Source organism: Myotis myotis, unplaced genomic scaffold, assembly GCF_014108235.1.
Source record: "Myotis myotis isolate mMyoMyo1 unplaced genomic scaffold, mMyoMyo1.p scaffold_m19_p_12, whole genome shotgun sequence".
NCBI lineage: Eukaryota > Metazoa > Chordata > Mammalia > Chiroptera > Vespertilionidae > Myotis > Myotis myotis.
In genome coordinates, this window is record NW_023416316.1 from 47591431 (window position 1) to 47614155 (window position 22725).

The window sequence follows — 22725 nt, forward strand, 5'->3', positions numbered from 1 at the left end:
AGTTGGACTAGACCAGCCGTGGGCAAACTACAGCCCGCGAAAAAAAAAAAAAAAGACCGTACCCTTTTATGTAATGATGTTTACTTTGAATTTATATTAGTTCACACAAACACTCCATCCATGCTTTTGTTCCGGCCCTCCGGTCCAGTTTAAGAACCCATTGTGGCCCTCGAGTCAAAAAGTTTGCCCACCCCTGTTCTAGACACTGAGGTGGATGCAGCAGGTTTGTGACTTAACTGATGAATAGTGAGCTGTCAAATCAACCACTTTTATGGTGAGTGGTCAGCAAGGCTGCTTTTTGTGAAAGAGGTTACTTCATCCCTCAAGTCTGCTCACTGCAAACACAACCCTGAGAAATGGCCCAGATAAAGAGCAGTCAGGCTATATCCTTGGCCTACCCAGTAAGAAAGTGCAGGAATGCTTGTGGCTTGAGTTGACTGACTCTCTAAACATGTGTGTTGGTTAAGATGATTCGTTTTCCGTGTTGATCAGAAAATACTTTATTATTTATCTTTATTAATATTATTTATTATCTTCTGATTTCAAGGAAGAAGACAAAGAGAACATAGATCAACATGGTTGAAGGACCTTTTCAACCCTAAAGCCACTTGAATTCTCATCCTAACTGAGGAAGCTTAGAAAGAAACTCATCTACAGCCATTTTGGAAGATCAGGTTGGTCCTTGAATGTTCCACATTTAGAGGAATTAAACTTCTAGCATCATTCTTAGGATTGAAGCTATTCTTATTTTAGAAAAAAGTACCATGAAATATAGGTACATATAAGAGAATATAGTTATAAGTTTTGAAACATAATAAAATGAACACCAATGAACCCATCATTGAATTGAATAATTACGACCTCAAAATACCCCTGAGACTATCTATGGGTTCCCTCCCACATGTTGAGTAAATGCAAACAGCTAAAGCTGGGCTGGAATTGACCTCATGTCCCAGAGCCCTGAGGACTGAGCAGGACTCTACCAACAGAAGAGATAGGCCACTGGGGTAGAAGAAAACAGTTCTTTGTAAGTTCTTCTAAGGGGACATTTTTAAAACTCCTGACTGAAACACCATACCTACTAATATCTTTAGCCTACTATGATCTTGAACTCTTTCCTCAATAAATGTCACCTCAATAAATAGAAGAAATAAAGCAAGAAAGTACAGTGTTTGCTTTATAGACAGTCTTGTGGTGACAAGGAACCCAAAATATAGAGTAGGCAGTGAAGAGGAGGGAAAGCAGCCAACCTTGTATCTTTAGGTAGCTGGATAAGCAACTGAGAGTTGGTTTAAGAACTGGAAGTATCAGAGGACTTAACCCGGAACTGCCTTGAATAAAAGAAGTAGACTTATCAACACAAGTTCACAGATAGTGGGGCTACAAGGAAGGCTATAGTGGCCTAACTCTTGTGCTTGCATTCACAATCATCTTCTCCATCCCCATTACCTGCTCATAGCCTCCCCATGTCCCTCACCTATAATCCTTCTCCTGAAATTAATTTTTTATTGTGGTAAAATACATTTATATATATATAACACTAATATGCAAATAGACCAAACAGCAGAACAAATGAACAACCGAACAACCAAACAACCGGTTGCTATGGCATGCTCTGTCCACCAGGGGGCGCATGCAGAACATGCTAGGCGTTGGCAGCAGGCAGTGGAGCACAAAACATGGTGGGCGTTGGCTGTGGTGGGATTGTGGAGCAGGTGAGCAGGAGCGCCTGACCAAGGTGGCGCGCCTGTCGCTATCATCCGGGTAAGCCACTGGTGGTTACTGAAAATTCTTTGCTCCCTCGCACCACGGTCCCACCAGTGCTCGCACCTGCTGCCAGCACCAGCCCTGTTCACACCCGCTGCTGGCGTCAGAGACGCTGCTCACACCCATTGCCAGTGCTTGACACTGGTCCTGATCACTCAGTGTCATCAGTGGGTGCGAGCGATGGCTGCCAGCCCAGATTGCCCCTGAGGGCTTCTCCCCCTCCCCCTGTTCTTGAGGGGCAATCAGGGTAGCAGGCACTGCTCGCACCCACTGCTGGTGCTGGCGCCAATCGCTCCATGCCATCAGTGGATGAGAGCAGGGCCGGTGCCATCAGTATGTGGGAGTGGCAGCTGTAAGAGCAAGGCTGCCAGCAGAGAGGGGATGGGGGGAGGGGGTCATGGTGGGAGGGCTGGAATGGGGTCACGGAGGATGGGCCGAGACCCACCCCTGTGCCCACCACAGACTTGTGGCCCACGGTTCCTTTCAAGGTGCACAAATTCATGCACTGAGCCCCTAGTATAATATAAAATTCACCATTTTACAATGCACAACTCAGTGACATTTGGTACATTTACACTGTTGTGCAACCATCATGGCTTTTAAATTCGATAACATTATCATCACCCAGTAGGAAACTCCATACCCTTTAAGCAGTCACTTCCTCTTCTTTCTCTCCCACCAGCCCCTGGCAACTGCTAACCTGCTTTCTGTCTCTATGGATTTGCCTATTCTGGACATTTCATATACATGGATTCATATAACATAAGGCCCTTTGTGTCTGGCTTCTTTCACATAGCATAATCTTTCCAAGGTTCATCTATATTGTGGCATGTATCAGTATTTCATTCCTATTTATGGCTAAATAACATTACATTTTATGGACATACCACCTTTTCTTTATCCATTCATTGGTTTATAGAAATTAAGGTGTGTTTTTTTTTTCACCTTTTGGCTATTGAGAATAGTGCTGCTATGGAAATTCTTGTACTTTTCTTTTTTAATACTTGCTTTTCAGTTCTTTTGAGTACATAGCTAGAAGTGGAATTGCAAGATCATATAATAATTTTATGACCTAACTTACTGAGGAACCACTAAAATGTTTAAAATAGTGCCTACCTGCTGGTGTCTTTCTCTATCAAAGTTAAAACAGATGAATATAAATTAATAGAACTGCATCATGAAGGACTGGGTCTAAATGCAAAGAATATAATGAGTTGCTTAATTATTAAAGAGGCTGCTAAAAATGTTCGCCAAGTCTCTTAAAGGTGGGGCAAGGTATTAGCATATCTAGGATCACTTAGAGGAGTTAATAAAAATATTCTTAAGACTTAACTTTCTGGATAGTCCCTTTGTTCAGGCATGATGGGAAATGAAAGTAAAATAATTGATAAAGGTTGTAGGTACCATAGGCACTTATTTCTACAAAGATAAACAAATGACAAAGAAAAGTCAAGCCACCAAGTCGATCCTTGGCTCTCTAGTCCTTCCATGCTGACAGAGGGTCCAGGATGCTTTCTACACTCAGTTCTCCAGGGGGGCACACGGGTTTTAGGTTTGTTCACAACTTAAATGAGACCAGTAAATCCTGTTATAGACTGGCAGAAAGATCTTCTTTTTCTTTTCTTCCCTCAACTGTAATTCTATTTTCATAACTCTGAGCTGGGTGAATTTTAATTCAGGTTTAGTTCTTCATTGCCTGAGCAAGAGAGGTCACTTACTTATAAACTCGGTAAAGCATTTAATGGATGCCTACTCTATAGAGAGTTGTGGCACAAAACTATTAATTAAAAAATGATCCTATAGCTCTAGCAATTCTTTATTTTTTTCTATAAATCTTCATAATATGTGCACATGCACACATACCCCACCTTATTCCTAAAAGAACTTAAGGTAGGCTGCTGTTTAAATCTTTAGACTTCTCATGTGTGTTTTGTTTCTACTTCATTTTCTTCCTTAAGGTCATTAAGAATGTAGGGCAGCAGGTAGAGTAGGATTTGAAAAAGAGTAGCCTCTATAAACATCCTTAATATTTAACATCAGGGGAAAATCCCAAGTGTCTTTATTCTTGAATAAATTTACTAAATGCAGAAAAATAATGAATCCACATTTTAAGAAATGTTTACTTGAAATACGGTAATTTTAGATTTGCAGAAAAGTGGCAAAACTAGTACAGAAAGTTTACATACGCCCTTATCTAGCTGATGTTAACAATTTACAATGGTCAAAACCAGAACATTAGCATCAGTATATACTATTGACTAAATTACTGATCCTTTTGAAATTTCACCAATTGTTCTCATAATGTCCGTTTTATGATCCAGGACCCAATTCAAGATCTTATATTGCACTTCATTGTTGTGTCTTATTAGTCAACTACAGCCTGTGGTGTTCCTCTTTCTTTCCCTGGCTTTTTGATAAGCACTAGTCAGTTATTAAGAAGTTCTCTCACTTAGGGTTTTTCCCAGGTTTTCTCATGATTAGATTGAGGTTGTGATTTTGAGGATTTTTTTGGCATGTTATTCTTAAACCACAGAATGCTATTCATTGCATCATTTCGGAGGACACCTGATGTGATATTGTATTTCTGGTTAATTTAATCTTGATCTCTTGGTTAAGGCGGTATCCAACAGGTTTCTCCACTGTAAAGTTACTTTTTTTTTTCTAACTGATAAATATCATTGGATATATACTTTGAGACTGTTAATATCTTGCTTCTCTTCAGTCTTTTGCCCACTCATTTTAGCATCCATTGGTGGGATTTACATGCAACAATTATTTCTGGGGTGTTTGCCTAATTGTGATATTATTTTTCTCCTTCATTTCATCTATATTTGTTCATTGCAAAAGCCTCATCTTCTCCATATGATTATTTATTATATTAGTTATATAAATACGGCATCATGGACATTTTTTTTATTTTGTAGGTTATAATGTAGTACCATCATTATTTATTTTATTGGTTAAATTGTTTTGGCTATTGGGAACTCCTTTCAGTTGGCTCCTATGTCCTTTTGATACATCCATCTTTTATTGAACACTTGCTTATTTTCTGCGGCCAGATATTCCACATCTATTAACCCTGCCCCAGGTCTGGAATTAACCACTTATTCAAGGAGTCTGGTTCCTTTTGTTAAAGAATGGTATTTAGAAATCGAGATCAGGGCTGTAGGTGGGCTTATTGCTGTGGCCATTGTTCCTTGGTCCTCTCAGCAAGGACATGCACATATACCAACCCATGCATATGCATACACTCATACCTATTTCTACATCTGCCTGTAAGTATATAGACAGAGTGGGTCAAAAGTAGGGTTACAGTTGTTCATATGGAAAATAATACAATCTACACTAATAAAAGATAAACATTTAAATTGACTGTACCTTCACTATGCCTTAAGCCACACCCACCAGCCAATCAGAGCAACTATATGCAAATGAACCCAACCAAGATGGCTGCCGACAGCCATGGAGCTGGAGCAAGCAGGAGGCTTGGGTTGCCCCTGGCAATGGAGAAAGCCAAGCTTCCCTCCCACCCGCCCTGGCTGGCTCTGAGGTCTTCTCAAGGCTATAAAGTTTCAATTATAGAAGCTAAATAAACCCAAGAATAAAAAAAGAAAAAAGAAAAAAAGGAAAGGCTGGGAGCTTCCATTGCCAGGGGGGTGGGGAGGTGGGTGGGGGGGGCTTGACCAGCCTGAAAACGGCCCTCAGCCCCTCACCCAGACTGGCCAGGCACCCCAGTGGGGACCTCCCACCCTAAAGGATGTGTGGCCAGCCTGCAAACATCCATCAGCCCCTCACCCAGGCTGGCCAGGCACCCCAGCTAGAACCCCACCCTGATCCGGGACACCCTTCAGGGCAAACCAGCCGGCCCCCACCCATGCACCAGGCCTCTATCCTATATAATAAAAGGGTAATATGCAAATTGACCCTAACAGCAGAATGACTGGGAATGACTGGTCACTATGACACACCCTGACCACCAGGGGCCAGATGCTCAATGCAGGAGCTTCCCCCTGGTGGTCAGTGCGCTGCCACAGGGGGATCTCTGCTCAGCCACAAGCCAGGCTACCGGCTGCCAGTACAGCGGTGGTGGCGGGAGCCTCTCCCGCTTCCTCTGCAGCGCTAAGGATGTCCAACTGCAGCTTAGGCCTGCTCCCCACTGGCAAGTGGACATCCCCCGAGGGCTCCCGGGCTGCCAGAGGGAAGTCTGACTGCCAGCTTAGGCCCGATCCCCCCTGGGGAGTGGGCCTAAGCCAGCAGGTGGTCATCCCCTGAGGGGTCCCAGACTGAGAGAGGGCACAGGCCGGGCTGAGAGACCCCCACCCCTGAGTGCACAAAAATTTGTGCACTAGGCCTCTAGTTTATATAATAAAAGGCTAATATGAAAATTGACCGAACGACCGGTTGCTATGACGCACACTGACCACAAGGGGCGATGTGAAGAGGGTAAATTGTGATGGGAAAAAAATAAAGTAAGTAAAATAAAATAAAAGAAGAGAAGAAAAATCTATGTCCTGAACCTGTGGATATATTACCTTACAAGGCAAAAAAGGGAGTTTGCAGATGTGATTAACTAAAGGATTTTGAGATGAGGACATTATCCAAGATTATTATCAGGGGGCAGCTCAATGCAGGAGCTGCCCCCTGATGGTCAGTGCACTCCCACAGGGGGAGCGCCACTCAGCCAGAAGTCCTCATCTGGGCTCACAGCTGGCGATATCCAAGGATATCCAACTGCCAGCTTAGGCCCACTCCCTCCTAGCCATTAGTCGAATATCCCCGAGGGCTCCCAGATGGGAGAGGGCACAGGCTTGGCTGAGGGGCCCACCCCACCCCCCGTGCACAAATTTCATGCACCGGGCCTCTAGTAATTAATAAATAACAATATAGGAATAAATTGTGTTGGTGTACTCACAACTGTAGGCCTACTTTTGCCCCACCCTGAATTCTAAACCATGAGTTTCTATTGATACCTCTGATTCTAATCCAGAATGACATTTTAGTGGAGCTTTTACCCTTCTTTATTTGCAATTCTTTCTCAGACAGTGAGAAGCTTTTTCTAGAGGCCCCCTGAATTCCTTGGCTCATGTTCCCTTCCCCCCTCTCTGAGCCAGTAGTGTGGCATCTTCATGTTTCTCCAACTCTAACTCTCTTGCCTCCATCATTCACTTATAAGGACCCTTGTGATTATATTGGGCCTGTCTTAATAATCCTGGATAATGTCCTCATCTCAAAATCCTTTAGTTAATCACATCTGCAAACTCCCTTTTTTGCCTTGTAAGGTAATATATCCACAGGTTCAGGACATATATTTTTCTTCTCTTCTTTTATTTTATTTTATTTTATTTTATTTTACTTACATTATTTTTTCCCCATCACAATTTACCCTCTTCAACCATGCTCGCCAGTGCTCGCACCTGCTGCCAGCACCAGCCCTGCTCACACCCGCCCAATCACCACACTGTTTTCCGTGTCCATGAGTTCTTTCTCATTTTTCTTTTTTATTCAATCACTCCACCCACCCCAACAAACATCTCCCCACCAGAGTTGTCTGCCTGCTCTCTATCTACGAGTCTGTCTCTACTTTGCTTGTTAATTCAGTTTGTTTATTTTTTAGGATGTGAATTTTTTTTGGCAGGGCACTATTCTTTTTTTTTTTTTTTTTTTTCCAGAGAGGAAGGAAGGGAAAGAGAGAGAGAGAGATAGAAACATCAATGATGAGCCCTAGCTGGTTTGGCTCAGTGGATAGAGCATCAGCCTGTGGGCTGAAGGGGCCTGGGTTTGATTCTAGTCAAGGGCACATGCTTAGGGATTTTGGGCTAAATCCCCAGTGTGGATTGGCTACATGAGGCAGCCAATCAATGATTCTCTCTCATCATTGATGTTTCTATCTCTCTCTCCCTCTCTCTTCCTCCCTGAAATCAATAAAAGTATTTTAAAAAAATAAAAGAAACATCAATGATGAAAGAGAATTGTTGATCGGCTGCCTCCTGTACATCCCCCATTAGGGACTGAGCCCACAACCCGGGCATGTGCCTGACAGGGAATCCAACCATGACCTCCAGGTTCATAGGTTGACACTCAACTATTGATTCACACGGGCCAGGTGTGGCAAGGCACCATTCTGCCTACCATGGTGCTTATTATTTCCAATATTTGCTACTATAAACAATGCTGCAATGAATAACCTTGTACTTTCACATTTTGTACTGTTGGGGATATAGCTTCAGGGTAGATTTCCAGAAGTGGGATTACTGGGTCAAAGGTGGGTGTCTTGGTAGTTTTGTTAGGTATTGCCACATTTCCTTGCCTAGGATGTGACTACCACCATGACCCACTTTTAGTTAGGAATTTTTATGTTCAGACCACCTTACAGTGGGGCCTTGACTTACGAGTGTCCCGACTAACAAGTTTTTTGAGATACCAGCTGTCTCTCTGCTGATTTTTTGCATTGAGTTGATAGACTAATTTGAGTTAACGAGCTCCTTAATGAGCTCGGTCTCAGAACGAATTAAACTCGTAAGTCAAGGCCCCACTGTATTTGGTTACTCTTGGTCTCTGAGTTTGTGCAGTCCTCCCCTGGGCTTTCAGGTTTAATATGTGCCCCCTTTTTTAGTCACACATACCACTCAAGCAGAAGGGACCAGGAGGCCCTATTTTACTTTGCCTAATTCAAGAAATTCTAGGCATTCTATATGTATTATAAAATGTCTTAGTTCAGGTATTTTACCACCAACGTAACCCACATGTTGAAATAGCCATTATTTATCTTTGGGTTCTATCCTGCCTCTTCTCCATTTTACTCGCTTTTTTGTATGAGGATCAATGTGACCAGTGTCATCAAACCCAGGGATTCCCTAAGGTTGAACCACAAATTAGGGCATGCTATCTCAGTACCACCTGATCAGTTTCAAAAATGCATATTTCTGGACCCCATCCATGGAGATTTTGAATGAGAACGTCAGGGGTAGTGCCCAGACATTTCTATTTTTTTCAAGTTCCCCAGGGGATTCTGACGTGCAGCCAGATTCGGGAACCACTGATCTGACCCCAAAACATGAGCCAGCTGTTTCCTCCTGCCCATGACTGTATGTGAGGAGATGAATCATCATTTGAGTCCACGTGAGAACTTCTGATTTCCTTTACCTGAGGTTGAGGTCAGATATCCCCTCCACATTGACCAAGCAGTGCATCTGCTTCCCCAAATCTTAAGGCCAAAGGGCATTGGTTTTGGCTTCAGGAGGTAGATTCCCCCTTTCATTTAGTCCTGGGAACATGTTGTTGTCCTGATCAGCCCTGGTTAGGCAGTCCCTGGGTGAAACAGCTGTGTGATATTGTGATTTATAATTAGAAATATATGTTTGGCCCAGCTGGTGTGGCTCAGTGGTTGAATGTCAACCCATGAACCAGGAGGTCATAGTTCTATTCCCAGTCAGGGCACATGCCCAGGTTGTGGGCTTAATCTCTGGTCAGGGCATGCAGGAGGCAGTTGATCAATGATTCTCTCTTATCATTGATTAGAGGCCCAGTACATGAATTTATGCATGGGTGGAGTCCCTTGGGGTGGCTGTGGGGATCAGCCCCCAGCTCGCACCCCCCAGGCTCACAGCCCCAGCCTCGAAGCCCCACAGCCCTGCCTGGCAACCCGCCGTGGCCTGGCACTGCCCCCTCACCTGCTCCACCATCCCCCCTGCGGGGTGATTGATCAGGGCCGGCCTCCCCCTCCCCCACCCAGCTCCCTCAGTGCCTGGGAGCTGGGCAGCGGCCCTACCCCCCTACCACCGCCACTAGTCACTATCTGCAGGGCAATCAGTGGGGCGATTGGGCCCCCACTTGCACCCACCTTAGCCTGGAGCCACCTGCTCACCTGCTCCACCATTCCACCATGGTCCCACTCTCATTGGGGCCCATCAGGGCCAGCAGCGCCTCCACTGCTGCCTGCTGCCAGCAACATGTCACCAACGCTCACCATGTGTCACACCACCCCCTGGTGGTCAGCGCACATCATAGCAAGAGGTCAAAACTCCTGGTCGAACAATTTGCCTATTAGGCTTTTATTATATAGGATGTTTCTTTTCCCTGTCTCTTCCTTCTCTGCGATCAATAAAAATATATTTTAAAAAAGAAGAAATAGCAGTATATGTTTGCTCTTTTGTCCATTTCTGTCTCAGAGCTCTTAAAACCCTTGGAATTTCCTAAGTGTTGAGAGTTACAAAGGTGTCTTTTGTTATTTGAATGAGGTAACAATGGGACACACCCAGGGTTGGGGACTGCTTGCCAGGAGATCCAACCATGAGATTAGAGGGCTGGAACTTTCAGTCCCACCCCCTGACTGCCTGGCAGTGGATAGGGGCTGGAGGTTGAACCAATCACCAATTGCCAATGATTTAATCAATTATAGCTGTGAAGGAAGCCTCCATAAAAAATGGAAAAGGAAAGGGTTCAGAGAGCTTCCAGGTTGGGGGAGCAGTGCACTTCCATGTGCCACTGTGTTGGGCCTAAACTCTGTTGTTTGGGAAGTGCCTTTGTTTGGGATATTAATATTGCCCCATGTATCTTTTCATCTGGCTGGTTATTCATATCCTTTATTATCCTTGGTAATAAGTCAGTAATCTAGTGAGGAAATGTTTTTGTTTTAGTTCTGTGAGCTACTCTAGCAAGTTAATCAAACCCAAGGTCGGGGTCGTGGGAACCTTCAGTCTATAGCTGATCAGCCAGAAGCACAGATCATATCTGAACTTCTGATTGGCATCTGAATTGGAGGGCATCTTATGGAATCTGATCTATTTCCAGAAAGATAGTGCCAGAATTGAGTTGAATTGTGAGACACACAGTTGGTGCCCAAAAATCGCTTCATCGGTGGTATGGGAAAAACCCACACTACACACAGACACTGGAACTGGGTTCAGAATTTTTAAAAGGCTCTGGGGATCCTTTGATCCCAGGTTGCTGGGGGCACACCAGGTTTGCCTTATAGCCAGCCCAGACCTCTGGGTCCAGCAGAGATGAGCCAAGATCAGGAAAAGAAGAGACTTTGGGAAGAATGTAGATTATTTAGTTCCTTAGGTCTGCCTTGTTATTCTTCCCTCAACTACCTGCAAAATGAGGTCAGGCCTGGCTCGGCATGCAGCAGTTGGTGAATCTCGGGCACTTAAGCTCTTGTGTGTTTTAGAATTGTCTGAAGGAACAGAGACCCACTTGAGTAAAAAGCATAATTGCACATAGGTATCTAGCCAAATCTGAGGCTAAGACTACAACCCAGATTGCGAAGGGACTGGAACAAAGAGCAGGATGGTAGTCAGAGCTGCCTCTCTTTCTTGTCTGCTTCTGTCTCCAGTTACTCTCTTAAGAACTTCTCGGCTACATGGCAAACATACGCTCCGCCTTCCCACATGCACATCAGCTCCCACAGTTACATTCTGCACTTTCTCCCACATGAGGTAACTGACTCACTATCTCTTAGGCCCACTTCAAATGCCCAGGGAAAAGAATCTGATAAGCATGGGCATAGGAAGTAAAGTGATATAGTACAGATATGGCCACTAGACACCAATTTTATGATCTGGATAAGTTTCTAGAGAAGAGGTGGGTCCCTGTGCCCTAACAAGACACAAAGGTATTATTTACCTTGGCTGGGATGCAGGGACAGGTGCCTGATCTTCTGCTCTAAACCAGAAGAGGTGCTGCAATGGCAGAAACCCTTCTGAGAATCTGAACTATAATCCCAGGCCTCAGCCCCCATCAGAGGCATCTGCCTTCTCCCCATGACCTCTTTCAGTCAGAGCACCCGTCCCCTTTCTGAGAGAAGTTTCCCTGCCTTCTCTCTTTGTCCAAAAGGGCACCCAGGGGAGCCAGATTTTTTTTTGTTCTGTGTGACCCACCTCCCACAACTGCTCAGTGGGCCAAAGAACAGTGGATTTAGATATGGGCTTCGGGAGGCTGTCAGCCAATCAGATGCTCACAACAGAAGCAGTTAGGCCTTCCCTGAAGGGTTATGAAGTTCCTAGACTCGTGATAGGAAATGTGGTGTTGAGGCAGCAGAAACTCTGAGAAAGCAAAATCAACAAGGAAGAGAAAAGAGGTTCTGACTAGAGGGAAAGAATGAGGAAGTCAGCAGTGCGAGGAGGACAGATGAGAGATGCAGAGAGAAGTAGAGACAAACAGGGGGAGAGACAACGCCATGAGCTTGTGCTGGTGTGGTCTTGCTTCTGACCATCGGGGGCCCCACCCATCCTTATGTCACCAATTTGATTGAGCAAACTGAGTCCATTAAAATGTTTTACTTTTCCAATAACTGTTGTCAAGAATATTGTTAACCCTCCCAGCCTGCCAGGTAGAGAATGACCTTCATCATTATCTCAGTTCAGCTTCATAATGTGCAGTTCACATGTTATGGCAGTCCAGTCCCATGTTTCCTAATAGCTTTTTGAAACATACTTCACATACCATACAGTCCACCCATTTAAAGTGTACCCTTCAGTGGTTTCGGAGCTCCAGTGGCGCAATCGATTAGCGCGCGGTACTTATAAAGTGTACCCTTCAGTGGTTTTTAGTATATGCACAGAATTGTGCAACAATCACAACAATCACTTTAAAAACATTTTCATACCGAAATGAACCCCCATTCACTTTGTCAGTCACCCCTCTACCTCCCCCATTCCTCCACTCCCAGGCAAGCACTAATTATTTTCTGCCTCTGTGGATTTGTCTGTTATGGACATGTCATATAAATGGAATTATATAATATGTGGTCTTTGTGACTGGCTTCTTTCACTGAACATGATGTTTTCAAGGGTCACCCACATTGTAGCATGTATTAGTTGGTCATTCCTTTTTAAGGCTGAATTATATTCTACTCTATGGATGTGCCCAAATTTATTGGTCCATTCATCACTTGCTGGACAGTTGAACTCTACTTTTTGGCTATTGTGAATAATGCTGCTGTAACAATTCATGTACAGGTTTCTGTGTGCACAGATATTTCTATTTCTCCTGAATCTATACCTCAGAGTAGAATGCTGGGTCATACAGTGACTTTATGTTTGTCATTTTGGAGAACTGCCAGAGTTCCATCCCACTTGAAATTCCAATCATATGTCCTTTTCAGATCCCCTGCTCTCTTCCCAGAACAGGCTCACCTTCCAGCTCTGCCCTCGAGTGGGGAGGGACATGTCCCCAGGCTCTGTCTGGTTCAGTCTGAAGTCGGTGGCTTGTTAAGGACCCAGGACTGTGCCTCTGATTTCACTTCCTTCTGCTTCGTCTGAAGTCACAGAAACTGTTGGGGTCTTCAGTGGTCATTGAGAGCTCAGCGACCTGGGATGAAGACTGCCCCTATTTTCTTCATATTTGAAAACAACCCTACAGCTCTTCCTGCCCCCCAGGTATGGGGTACTCCAGTGAACTTCCCCCTTCAGAAACTTCAGGCAAGAAGCAGATGTTGATGTCTATGTAGGAACACCCTACAACTTCAAGGATGTGTGTCCAGCATCCTCTTCTCCCTAAGAATGAGAGGGGAAGAGGACAGGATACCTTCCCTCTAGGCCTCAGAACCTCCTCCTCGTCGCTAGTCCCTCCCTTTTATTTTTCATTGTTAAAGGCCAGTGAACCAGTTCAACCTCTCTAATCCCCACCTCTTCTCTACTCTCATTTCCTGACCCAATCCTATACCTGGGAGACTCACCTGAGGAATTAGGCCGTACTGAAATTTGACTTCAGTAACCTTTTTCTCAACACAGAGCTATCTCTGCAGTTATTTTTTCCTGTTCAGGAAATGTTGGAGCAGGAAAGATCAGTAACTTATATATACTGATATAATCAGTAACTTATATCAACCCATAAGCCCCCCTTTTATCTGAATTCCTTTCAGGAAATGAGCCAAACCTAAGCCTTTTTTCTTCTAAAAACAAGCAACCATCTCAGTTGCTCTGGTCAGAGTATCTACCCACACCTTCCTTCCCTCACTGTAAGGCCAGGCCTTCCTTACAGACAAAGGTCAGGTGGGATTCCAAGCCAAGGGTTTGACTTTTGGTGTGATAAGTGACGGAACTCTATTCCCTGGGCTGACCGTGAGTCAAGGAAGACCAGTTTTCAGGGTGGCCCCCATGTGGACTCCTCTCTGCCCTCTTCCCTCTGGCTGCCTATGACTTTCTCCCACCTCTGAATCCCCTATCCCCATTTCAAGAGAGGGGCCTGCCATCATTCCCTTCCATCACATTCCAGATAAACTCCTATCACAACCTTGGTCCCTGACTTTGAGAAGGTTGCTAAGCCTGGTTCTAGATAAGCTGCTGGCTCCTTGTAGTTCTCACCCCTTCCTGAGCTCTGCCTTCTTGCCCATGTTTCAGAACCCTGTGTGCATTTCGTTTCACTCTTAGGCTTTGTTCTTTTCCCCCTCAACCCCTGCTTCCCTAAGGCCTAATAGAGTGAAGAAAGAGTGGACTTATTTTTTGGACCTGAAATAGTTAACAGTGATTTAGTACCTATTATGTGGCAGGTGCTGTTCTAAGTGTTTCATATAAACATTTACATCACATCGCATTGCATTGCATTGCATTACACATATTGCATTGTATTGCACTGCATTTGGAGGAAAATATTCTGGGAAGCTCTGCCTTGTCTTCACAAGGTGATCCTGGTTAAGCTGCATAACCTCTCTTTACCTTGACTTTTCTTTCTATAAAGTGGAAGAGGCCTTGCAGACTGGTTGTTTACACTGGTGAGGTCATTATTATGCTTATTACAATGCAATATCTATGACCTAAATTCTAATTTTCCATGACCGAGTATCATCCAACACACTGTTAAAAACAAAATTTATATCTATGATAATCCTATCCCAAACCTGAATTTCTGTTGGAAAAACTTAATATAGATCTCATTTTGGCGATAGACCATTATAAGGACAATAGCATTTTTGAAAATGAATTTTAAATAAGTTCTGAAAAAATAAAACAAAAATTCAACTGAATAAATTTTAAAAAATCTTATTGGATTTATTCAATTATTCATGAATCTGGAAGTATCTAATTTAGCAAATGGAAAGGGGCTCCAAGGAGCTGTAAGAAACTAAAGATCTTCATAGGCAGGAGGGAACAGGAACAAAGAAGTTATACTAGACGGAAAAGCAAATTGGTTATAGAAAAGTCACTTTTCTTTAGGGCAGTGGTTCTCAACCTTCTGGCCCTTTAAATACAGTTCCTCATGGTGTGACCCAACCATAAAATTATTTTCGTTGCTACTTCGTAACTGTAATGTTGCTACTGTTATGAATCATAATGTAAATATTTGATATGCAGGATGGTCTTAGGCGACCCCTGGGAAAGGGTCATTCGACCGCCAAAGGGGTCGCGACCCACAGGTTGAGAACCTCTGCTTTAGGGGATGGCAGGGTCTGTCAAGCAGATTAACTAAGCAATTCTCTATTTTTTATTGGAAAGGAAGAGGAAAAATGGTCTTTATTCACTGATAACATTATTGTCTATCTATATATGTAAAATCCTAATATGCAAATAGACTGAACAGCGGAACAACCAAGCAACCGAACAACCAGTCACTATGATGTGTGCTGACCACCAAGTGGCATGCACAAAACATGGCAGGCATTGGCAGCAGGCGGCAGAGCACGGAACATGGTGGGCTTTGGCCATGGCAGGATGGTGGAGCAGATGAGCGGGGGTGCCAGACCAAGGTGGGGCGCTGGTCGCTGTCATCAGGGCAAGCCTCTGGTGGTTACTGAAAATACTTTGCTCCCTCACACCACAGTCCTGCCAGGCACTCGCACCTGCTGCCAGTGCCGATGGCAAGAGCAGGTCTGCTGGCAGACAAGAGACCTGGGCTATGGTGGGGGCATGGAGGGTGGCCGACAGCAGCCTTGCAGCCCATAATTCCTTTCAAGGTGCACGAATTCATGCACTGGGCCCCTAGTAAACTATAAAATGTATAAAAAGCTACTCAAACTAATAAGTTTAACAAGTTTACAGGATACAAGATCAATATAAAAATCAATTGTATTTCTATGCATTAGCAATAAACTATTAAAATTTTAAAATAATACTGTTTACAATAGCCTAGCATGTACAAAATACTTAGGAATTAATCTGACAAAATATGTGCAAGGCTTATACACTGAAAACTACAAAAACATTTCTGAGAGAAGTTACACAATACCTAAGTACATGGAGATATGCCATATTCATAGATGGGAAGACTCAATATGTTTAAGGTGTCAATTTGTTGTAAATTGATCTGTAGTTTCATTGCAATCCCAACCAAAATCAGAGCAGATGCTTTTTTGATGTTGAAACTGACAAATTGATTCTCAAATCATTTGAAAATGCACAAGATGTAGAATAGTCATAACAACTTTGAGGAAAAAAAGCAACAAAGTTGGAAAATTTTAATTATCTGATTTCAAGACTTAGTTATAAAGCTATGGTAATCAAGACCATGTGGTATCAATGTCAGGATCACTACATAAATCAATGAATAGACTAGATTCTATAAATAAACCCACATTTATATAATCAATTGATTGTCAACAAAGTAGCTAAGGCAATTCAACAGAAAAAAAAGTAATCTTTTCAACAAATGGTTGAAACAATTGGATATATATATGCAAAAAAATTAACTTCAATTTATATCTTACATTGTATATAAAAACTAATGTAGTATAGATCATAGTCACAGATTTAAAATTTAATATTATAAAACTTGTAGAGAAAAAATAAACAAAATCTTTGGGACTTTGGGTTAGTCAAAGATTTGTTAAATATGATACCATACGCACAATCTATAAATAAAAATTAATAAGTTAAACATTATCAAAGTTAAAAATATCAGCTTTGAAACATGCTTTTAAGGGAATAAAGAAACAAGCCACCAACTGGAAGAAAATATTTGCAAATCACATATCAAAAAAAACATATCCAGATTATGTAAAGAACTTCCAAAACTAAATAGTGGGAGAATGTGCATCCTACTTTTAAAAAATGAACAAAAGATTTTAATTGCCACTTCACTAAAAAGATATATGATGGCAAATAAGTTCACGAAAGGATGCTTAACATTTTTAGTCATTATATAAATGCAAATTAAACCTACAATGAGATACCACTACACACCTTTTAGACTGTCTAACAAGTATGGGTGACAATATGGAGAATCTAGAACTCTCATTCACTGCTGGTGGGAATGTCAAATGGAAAACAACCACTTTGAAAAATAGTTAGGCAGTTTTATAAAAAGTTAAATATATACCTACCACATGGCAGCCATTTTACTTCTGGGTATTAATCCAAATAAAAGCATATGTGCACACAAAGACTTGTACATCAATGTTGATAGCTTTGTTTGTAATAACTAGAAACTGAAAACAACCTAAAAGTCCAGCAGTGGGTGAATAGATAAATTATACTATATCCATATAATGGGTTATTACTCAGCAATAAAAAGAAATAAACTACTGATACACTCAGCAATATGGATGAATCTCAAAATAATTAAGCCCGATTACCCCCCCAAGCCATAATATGTTATTATGTTATTCCACTTATATGCAATTCTAAAATGCAAAATGTAAACTAATTGATAGCAACCAAAAGCAGATCTATGGTTATTTGAGGAGTAGTTATGGAAGACTGTGACTAAGAGGAGGGATTACAACTGGGCAGAAGGAAAATTTGGGGGATGATGGATATGTTCACTGTCTGGATTGTACTGATTTCGGGGGCATATTTGATTTTATGTATATAAAAACCAAATAACAGACTTTAAATTCGTGTAGATTTTTGTGTGTCAACAAAAATTTCCCATCTGAGGTATGTGGAAAGGATAATTTTATTTAGGTGAACAGCTTGCAAAGCAGGAAATGCAGCCTCCTTGAGAGGCATAGCTAAATTGTGTGTGTGCTCCTAAAAACAAGACCTCAGGCTCAAAATGGAGAGAGTTATACTATGACCCGTGTCACCAAACCAAGATTTAATTATAGTTTTGGCACTCCCCAAATGGAATCTTAAGCCAATCCATCAAGAATTTGCTCCACTGACCTAGCCAGTTTGGCTCAGTGAATAGAGCTCGGCCTGCAGACCAAAGGCTCCCAGATTCAATTCTGGTCAAGGGCGTATACCTGGGTTGCAGGCTTTTTCAGATGGGGCTCCTGCAGGAGGCAACCAGTCAATGTGTTTTTCTCACATGGATGTTTCTCTGTCTTTCCCTCTCTTTTCCACACTCCCTAAAAATCAATGGAAAAATATCCTTGGGCAAGGACTAACAAAAAAATATAAAAATAAAGGTTAACCTTTAAAAAAAAGAATTTGCTCTGGTGAGACAAGGGGCGGGGCACCTTTTCTGGAGACATATTTGACATACACTTTTTTCTGCAATTGATACATTTTTATGCATATAAGGAATCCAAATCTGCACAGTCCTAATTGTGTGTTCTGATTGATCATTACGGAGCAGTTCTGATTGGTTGATATAGGTGCAAATGAGGATACACTTGTCCAGTTTTGATAGTATAGGGCAAGTCTCAGTCCATTGGTGGAAAGATGAAGCCAGGAAGTCCCTGGTAAGGGTTGAGTCGGGTGGAACAGCACAGTGGCAGGCTGACAGCTCAGCTTGGGACTTTTCCCGAAACTCAGAGAACATGAGAGGCCTCAGTTAGCAATAACCATAGACTGGTTATGAATTTGGGCCCAGTTAACCATGCTCTTTGGCAAATATATTTCTTCTCAGGGTTCACATCAATAAAACTGTTTAAAAGGGGAGCGGGGATGAGGGTGTAGAGAAACACAGAGGCCACCTGTGATACTGTGAATTTCCAGGGTTTGCCATCAGACAAGGTGGAGCTGATGTTCTTGTGCAAGTCGCTTGGGATTCTCAGCTGTAGAAATAATACCGCCCTCCCAGGGTTTTAAGAAATAGTGGAGAGCCAGTTAGCCTGGAGGTCAAATCACCCCCGGTATTGCTGACAACAATCAAGGCTTAACTACAACAAGACTGCGCACAAAGACCACTAGGGGGTGCACCAAGAAAAGATAAAAAAATGCGGAGACAAAGAAACAGGACGCAAATGTCAGAAATGGAAGATATAGAGCTCAAAACCACACTTTTAAGGTCTCTCAAGAACTGTCTAGAAGCTGCTGATAAACTTAGTAAGGCACTCGAAAAGACTGGTGAGACCGCCGATAAATGTAGTGAGATCCTCAAGAAATCTAATGAGACCCTCGATATTGTGATAAAGAACCAACTAGAAATTAAGCATACACTGACTGAAATAAAGAATATTGTACAGACACCCAACAGCAGACCAGAGGAGCGCAAGAATCAAGTCAAAGATTCAAAACGCGAAGAAGCAAAAAACACCCAACTGGAAAAGCAAAATGAAAAAAGAATCCGAAAATACGAAGATAGTGTAAGGAGCCTCTGGGACAGCTTCAAGCGCACCAACATCAGAATTATAGGGGTGCCAGAAGATGAGAGAGAGCAAGATATTGAAAACCTATTTGAAGAAATAATGACAGAAAACTTCCCCCACCTGGTGAAAGAAATAGACTTACAGGTCCAGGAAGTGCAGAGAACCCCAAACAAAAGGAATCCAAAGAGGACCACACCAAGACACATCATAATTAAAATGTCAAGAGCAAAAGACAAAGAGAGAATCTTAAAAGCAGCAAGAGAAAGAAACTCAGTTACCTACAAGGGAATACCCATACGACTGTCAGCGGATTTCTCAACAGAAACTTTGCAGGCCAGAAGGGAATGGCAAGAAATATTCAAAGCGATGAATACCAAGAACCTACAACCAAGATTACTTTATCCAGCAAAGCTATCATTCAGAACTGAAGGTCAGATAAAGAGCTTCACAGATAAGGAAAAGCTAAAGGAGTTCATCACCACCAAACCAGTATTATATGAAATGCTGAAAGGTATCTTTTAAGAAGAGGAAGAAGAAGAAAAAGGTAAAGATACAAATTATGAACAACAAACATGCATCTATCAACAAGTGAATCTAAGAATCAAGTGAACAAATAATCTGGTGATCATAATAGAATCAGGGACATAGAAAGGGAATGGACTGACTATTCTTGGGGGGGGAAGGGGTGTGGGAGATGCGGGAAGAGACTGGACAAAAATCGTGCACCTATGGATGAGGACAGTGGGTGGGGAGTGAGGGCGGAGGGTGGGGCGGGAACTGGGAGGAGGGGAGTTATGGGGGGAAAAAAGAGGAACAAATGTAATAATCTGAACAATAAAGATTTAATTAAAAAAAAAAAGAAATAGTGGAAACTTTGGTAAAGCATATGGCATTTGGCTAGGCATTCAGTTTGGTGGTGAGCAAGGTGGAAGCGAAGTGGGCAGCCTGCAATCAACTTCAAGCTCTAGTGCATTTTGAAACTGTGACTTTAAGCAAGTTCCTTAACTTCTTTGTTACTGTCTCAGCTGCAGGGGGGGATTCAATGATACAAAGTGTGTAACTATTGTAGTGCCAGGTACAGGCGAAAAGGAGCCATCAGTGGCATTTCTCAGAAAGGACAGAAGTTGGTAGACTGACCCCGCTGGCAGGAGTGTCCAGAGCTAAGGGCTGGGGAGGCGGGAGGCTCAGAAGGCGGAACAGGAGCAGCAGCAAAACCAACATCTAGACACTCCAGCGAAAATGAACAGTGCAATAGGTCAGCCACCAACCACCACGCCGCTGCCACTGCCACTGCCACTGCCACCACCACCGCCAGCTCCCAACCTGCCCCTGTTTAAACAATTCTTAATGGACTGGTTTAAGACTCCATTTGGGAAGAGCCAAAACTATAATTAAGTCTTGGTTTGGTGATTGGGGTCATAGTGTAACTCTCTCCATTTTGAGCCTGTTGTCTTGTTTTTAGGAGCACACACACAATTTAGCTATGCCTCTCAGGGATCTTCCATTACAAATATATATATATATATATATATATATATATATATATATATATATATATATATATGGAACAAAGCTAAATTAAATAAATTAGAAACAAAAATACGCCCTTTGCAAAGTTCTTGAAATGTTTTCTTGTTGCTGTTTAGCAATTTAACTTTCCATTACTGATTTTTAAAAATTATTTCCATGTCTTTACAAACGTGCATTTGTGTTCATGGCAAGTTATTTAGAAAATAAAATATAAACAAAAAGAAGAAACTAAAAAAATCACCTACAAGTCCTCTACATAGAGGCCCCTGTTAAAATGTTGATATCTCCCCCTCCTGTATCTTTTTAAGGCATATAGATTTATGAGGCAGGAAAACATGCTGAGATATTAGTTTGAGTTGTCTGTGGGCCCTGTGGTGAGAACACCAAGGGCCTTATTGTGAAAACACCCCTGCTCTGAGGTAAGTCTGTTTTCCAAAACCTACGGAATGAAGAAAGAACCTGGGAACCTACAGCACCAGGTGTCTGACCGGTGGGGTCAGACCAAACCTGGGTTCAGCAACCTGGGTTCTGGCTAGGAAAGAATTCAGAGTCAAGATTCAAACTGTAAGAGAACATTTATTTGGTAAATCACAGAGGTAGAAGAAGTAATTCCTAGAAGAAATGGACTTAGGACATAAGTTATAGAGGTAATGGAAGGGCCCTTGGAGTTTGGGAGTGAGGGTAGGAAGGGGGGAAGGGAGGGAAAGGCTTGGGCATGCTCCCAGGGTCCTCCATCCTAAAGGTTTTAAGGGTGGAGATTTTAGGGGAGACCCCAGGGGAAGATCTCAGTAGAATATTCAGCAGTTTTCCAGCTGTGTCCTTTCAGGGTTGTAGTCTCTGCTGATTGATTGGTCAGCATTAGGGCAGGGGGTCATTATTCAATGCTGCTGGAACTGAGGTCAGCCTTGGCTGGTATTGTTGCTTTTCTGGGCCTAGAGCTAAAACACAACGGAAACATAGATGTCTCTAGGGAGGAAAGATCAGGGGGTTCAAACCTCATGACCAGCTATATGCTAGTGGAGGAAAAGTCACCCTGGGAGTGAGGTCCCACCCTATAATTGACTAGAGGCCCAGTGCACGAATTCGCGCACCAGTCGGGTCCCTTGGCCTGGCCGGCAGGATCAGTCCAAAACGGGCTCTCCAACATCTTCCAAGGGGTCCCAGATTGCAAGAGGGAACAGGCCAGGCCAAGGGAACCCACTGGTGCACAATCGGGGCCGGGGAGGGACGTGGGAGGTTGGCCAGCCAGGGAGGGACCACAGGAGGGCTCCAGGGCATGTCTGGCCCTTCTTGCTCAGTCCCGATTGGTCGGACCCCAGCAGCAAGCTAACCTACTGATCGGAATGTCTGCCCCCTGGTATTCAGTGTATGTCATAGTGACTAGTTGACTGTCTGCCCCCCTGGTGGTCAGCGCACGTTATAGCGAGCGGTTGAGCAGCCTTAGCATATCATTAGCATATTATGCTGTGATTGGTTGAACGGCCAACCAGACAACTGGACACTTAGCATATTAGGCTTTTATTATATAGGATTGTCCATTGCGAGGTACCTGGGGCTTTCCACCCTGGTGACCTTCTGTACCGGGCTGTCTAACTGCCTATAGCAAGAAGAAAGGGAGTGGGGCAGAGTGGGAGGAAACTTGGACAAGACAGAGAAGAGAAACAGTGACAAGTATGTCTCCCTCCTAAAGAGGGACAGGCACTCTGACAGGTGGTGTGTAGATCCCATGTAGACATTAAACTCTCAGAGCAATGCAGGGGATGTATGCCTATTCCTCAGGCCTCTGTGGTCCCACTACACTGTGGGGCTTTTCAGTGGTGAGACTAAAACTAGCTGGCAAGAAAAGGCCAACTTGAATATAGACCTAGATGACCAATTTCATTCCTACTGAGACAGGCTAGTAGTAAGCCAGGACAGATGGAATAGGGAAACTAAGGTAGATAGTTAAATGCCCAAGCAGTTTACAGTCATCTAGTAAATGGCAAAACCCTATCTTCCCTAACCAAGGACACTTAAAA

General features: G+C 43.0%; 1 protein-coding gene and 1 non-coding gene across 3 annotated transcripts in view; both read left to right on the forward strand.

Moving 5' to 3' along the window:
• Nucleotides 1–22725, forward strand: part of PDCD1LG2 (programmed cell death 1 ligand 2) — a 111714-nt gene that overhangs the window by 30721 nt on the left and 58268 nt on the right. For both annotated transcript variants that reach the window (XM_036331064.1, XM_036331063.1), the window contains exon 2: nucleotides 548–674. The gene's annotated coding sequence lies outside the window, so the exon portion shown is untranslated. The remainder of the gene's footprint in view (nucleotides 1–547; nucleotides 675–22725) is intronic.
• LOC118667786 lies at nucleotides 14581–14651 on the forward strand. The gene has a single exon (XR_004971379.1). It is a non-coding gene; the product is annotated as a small nucleolar RNA SNORD50 (small nucleolar RNA).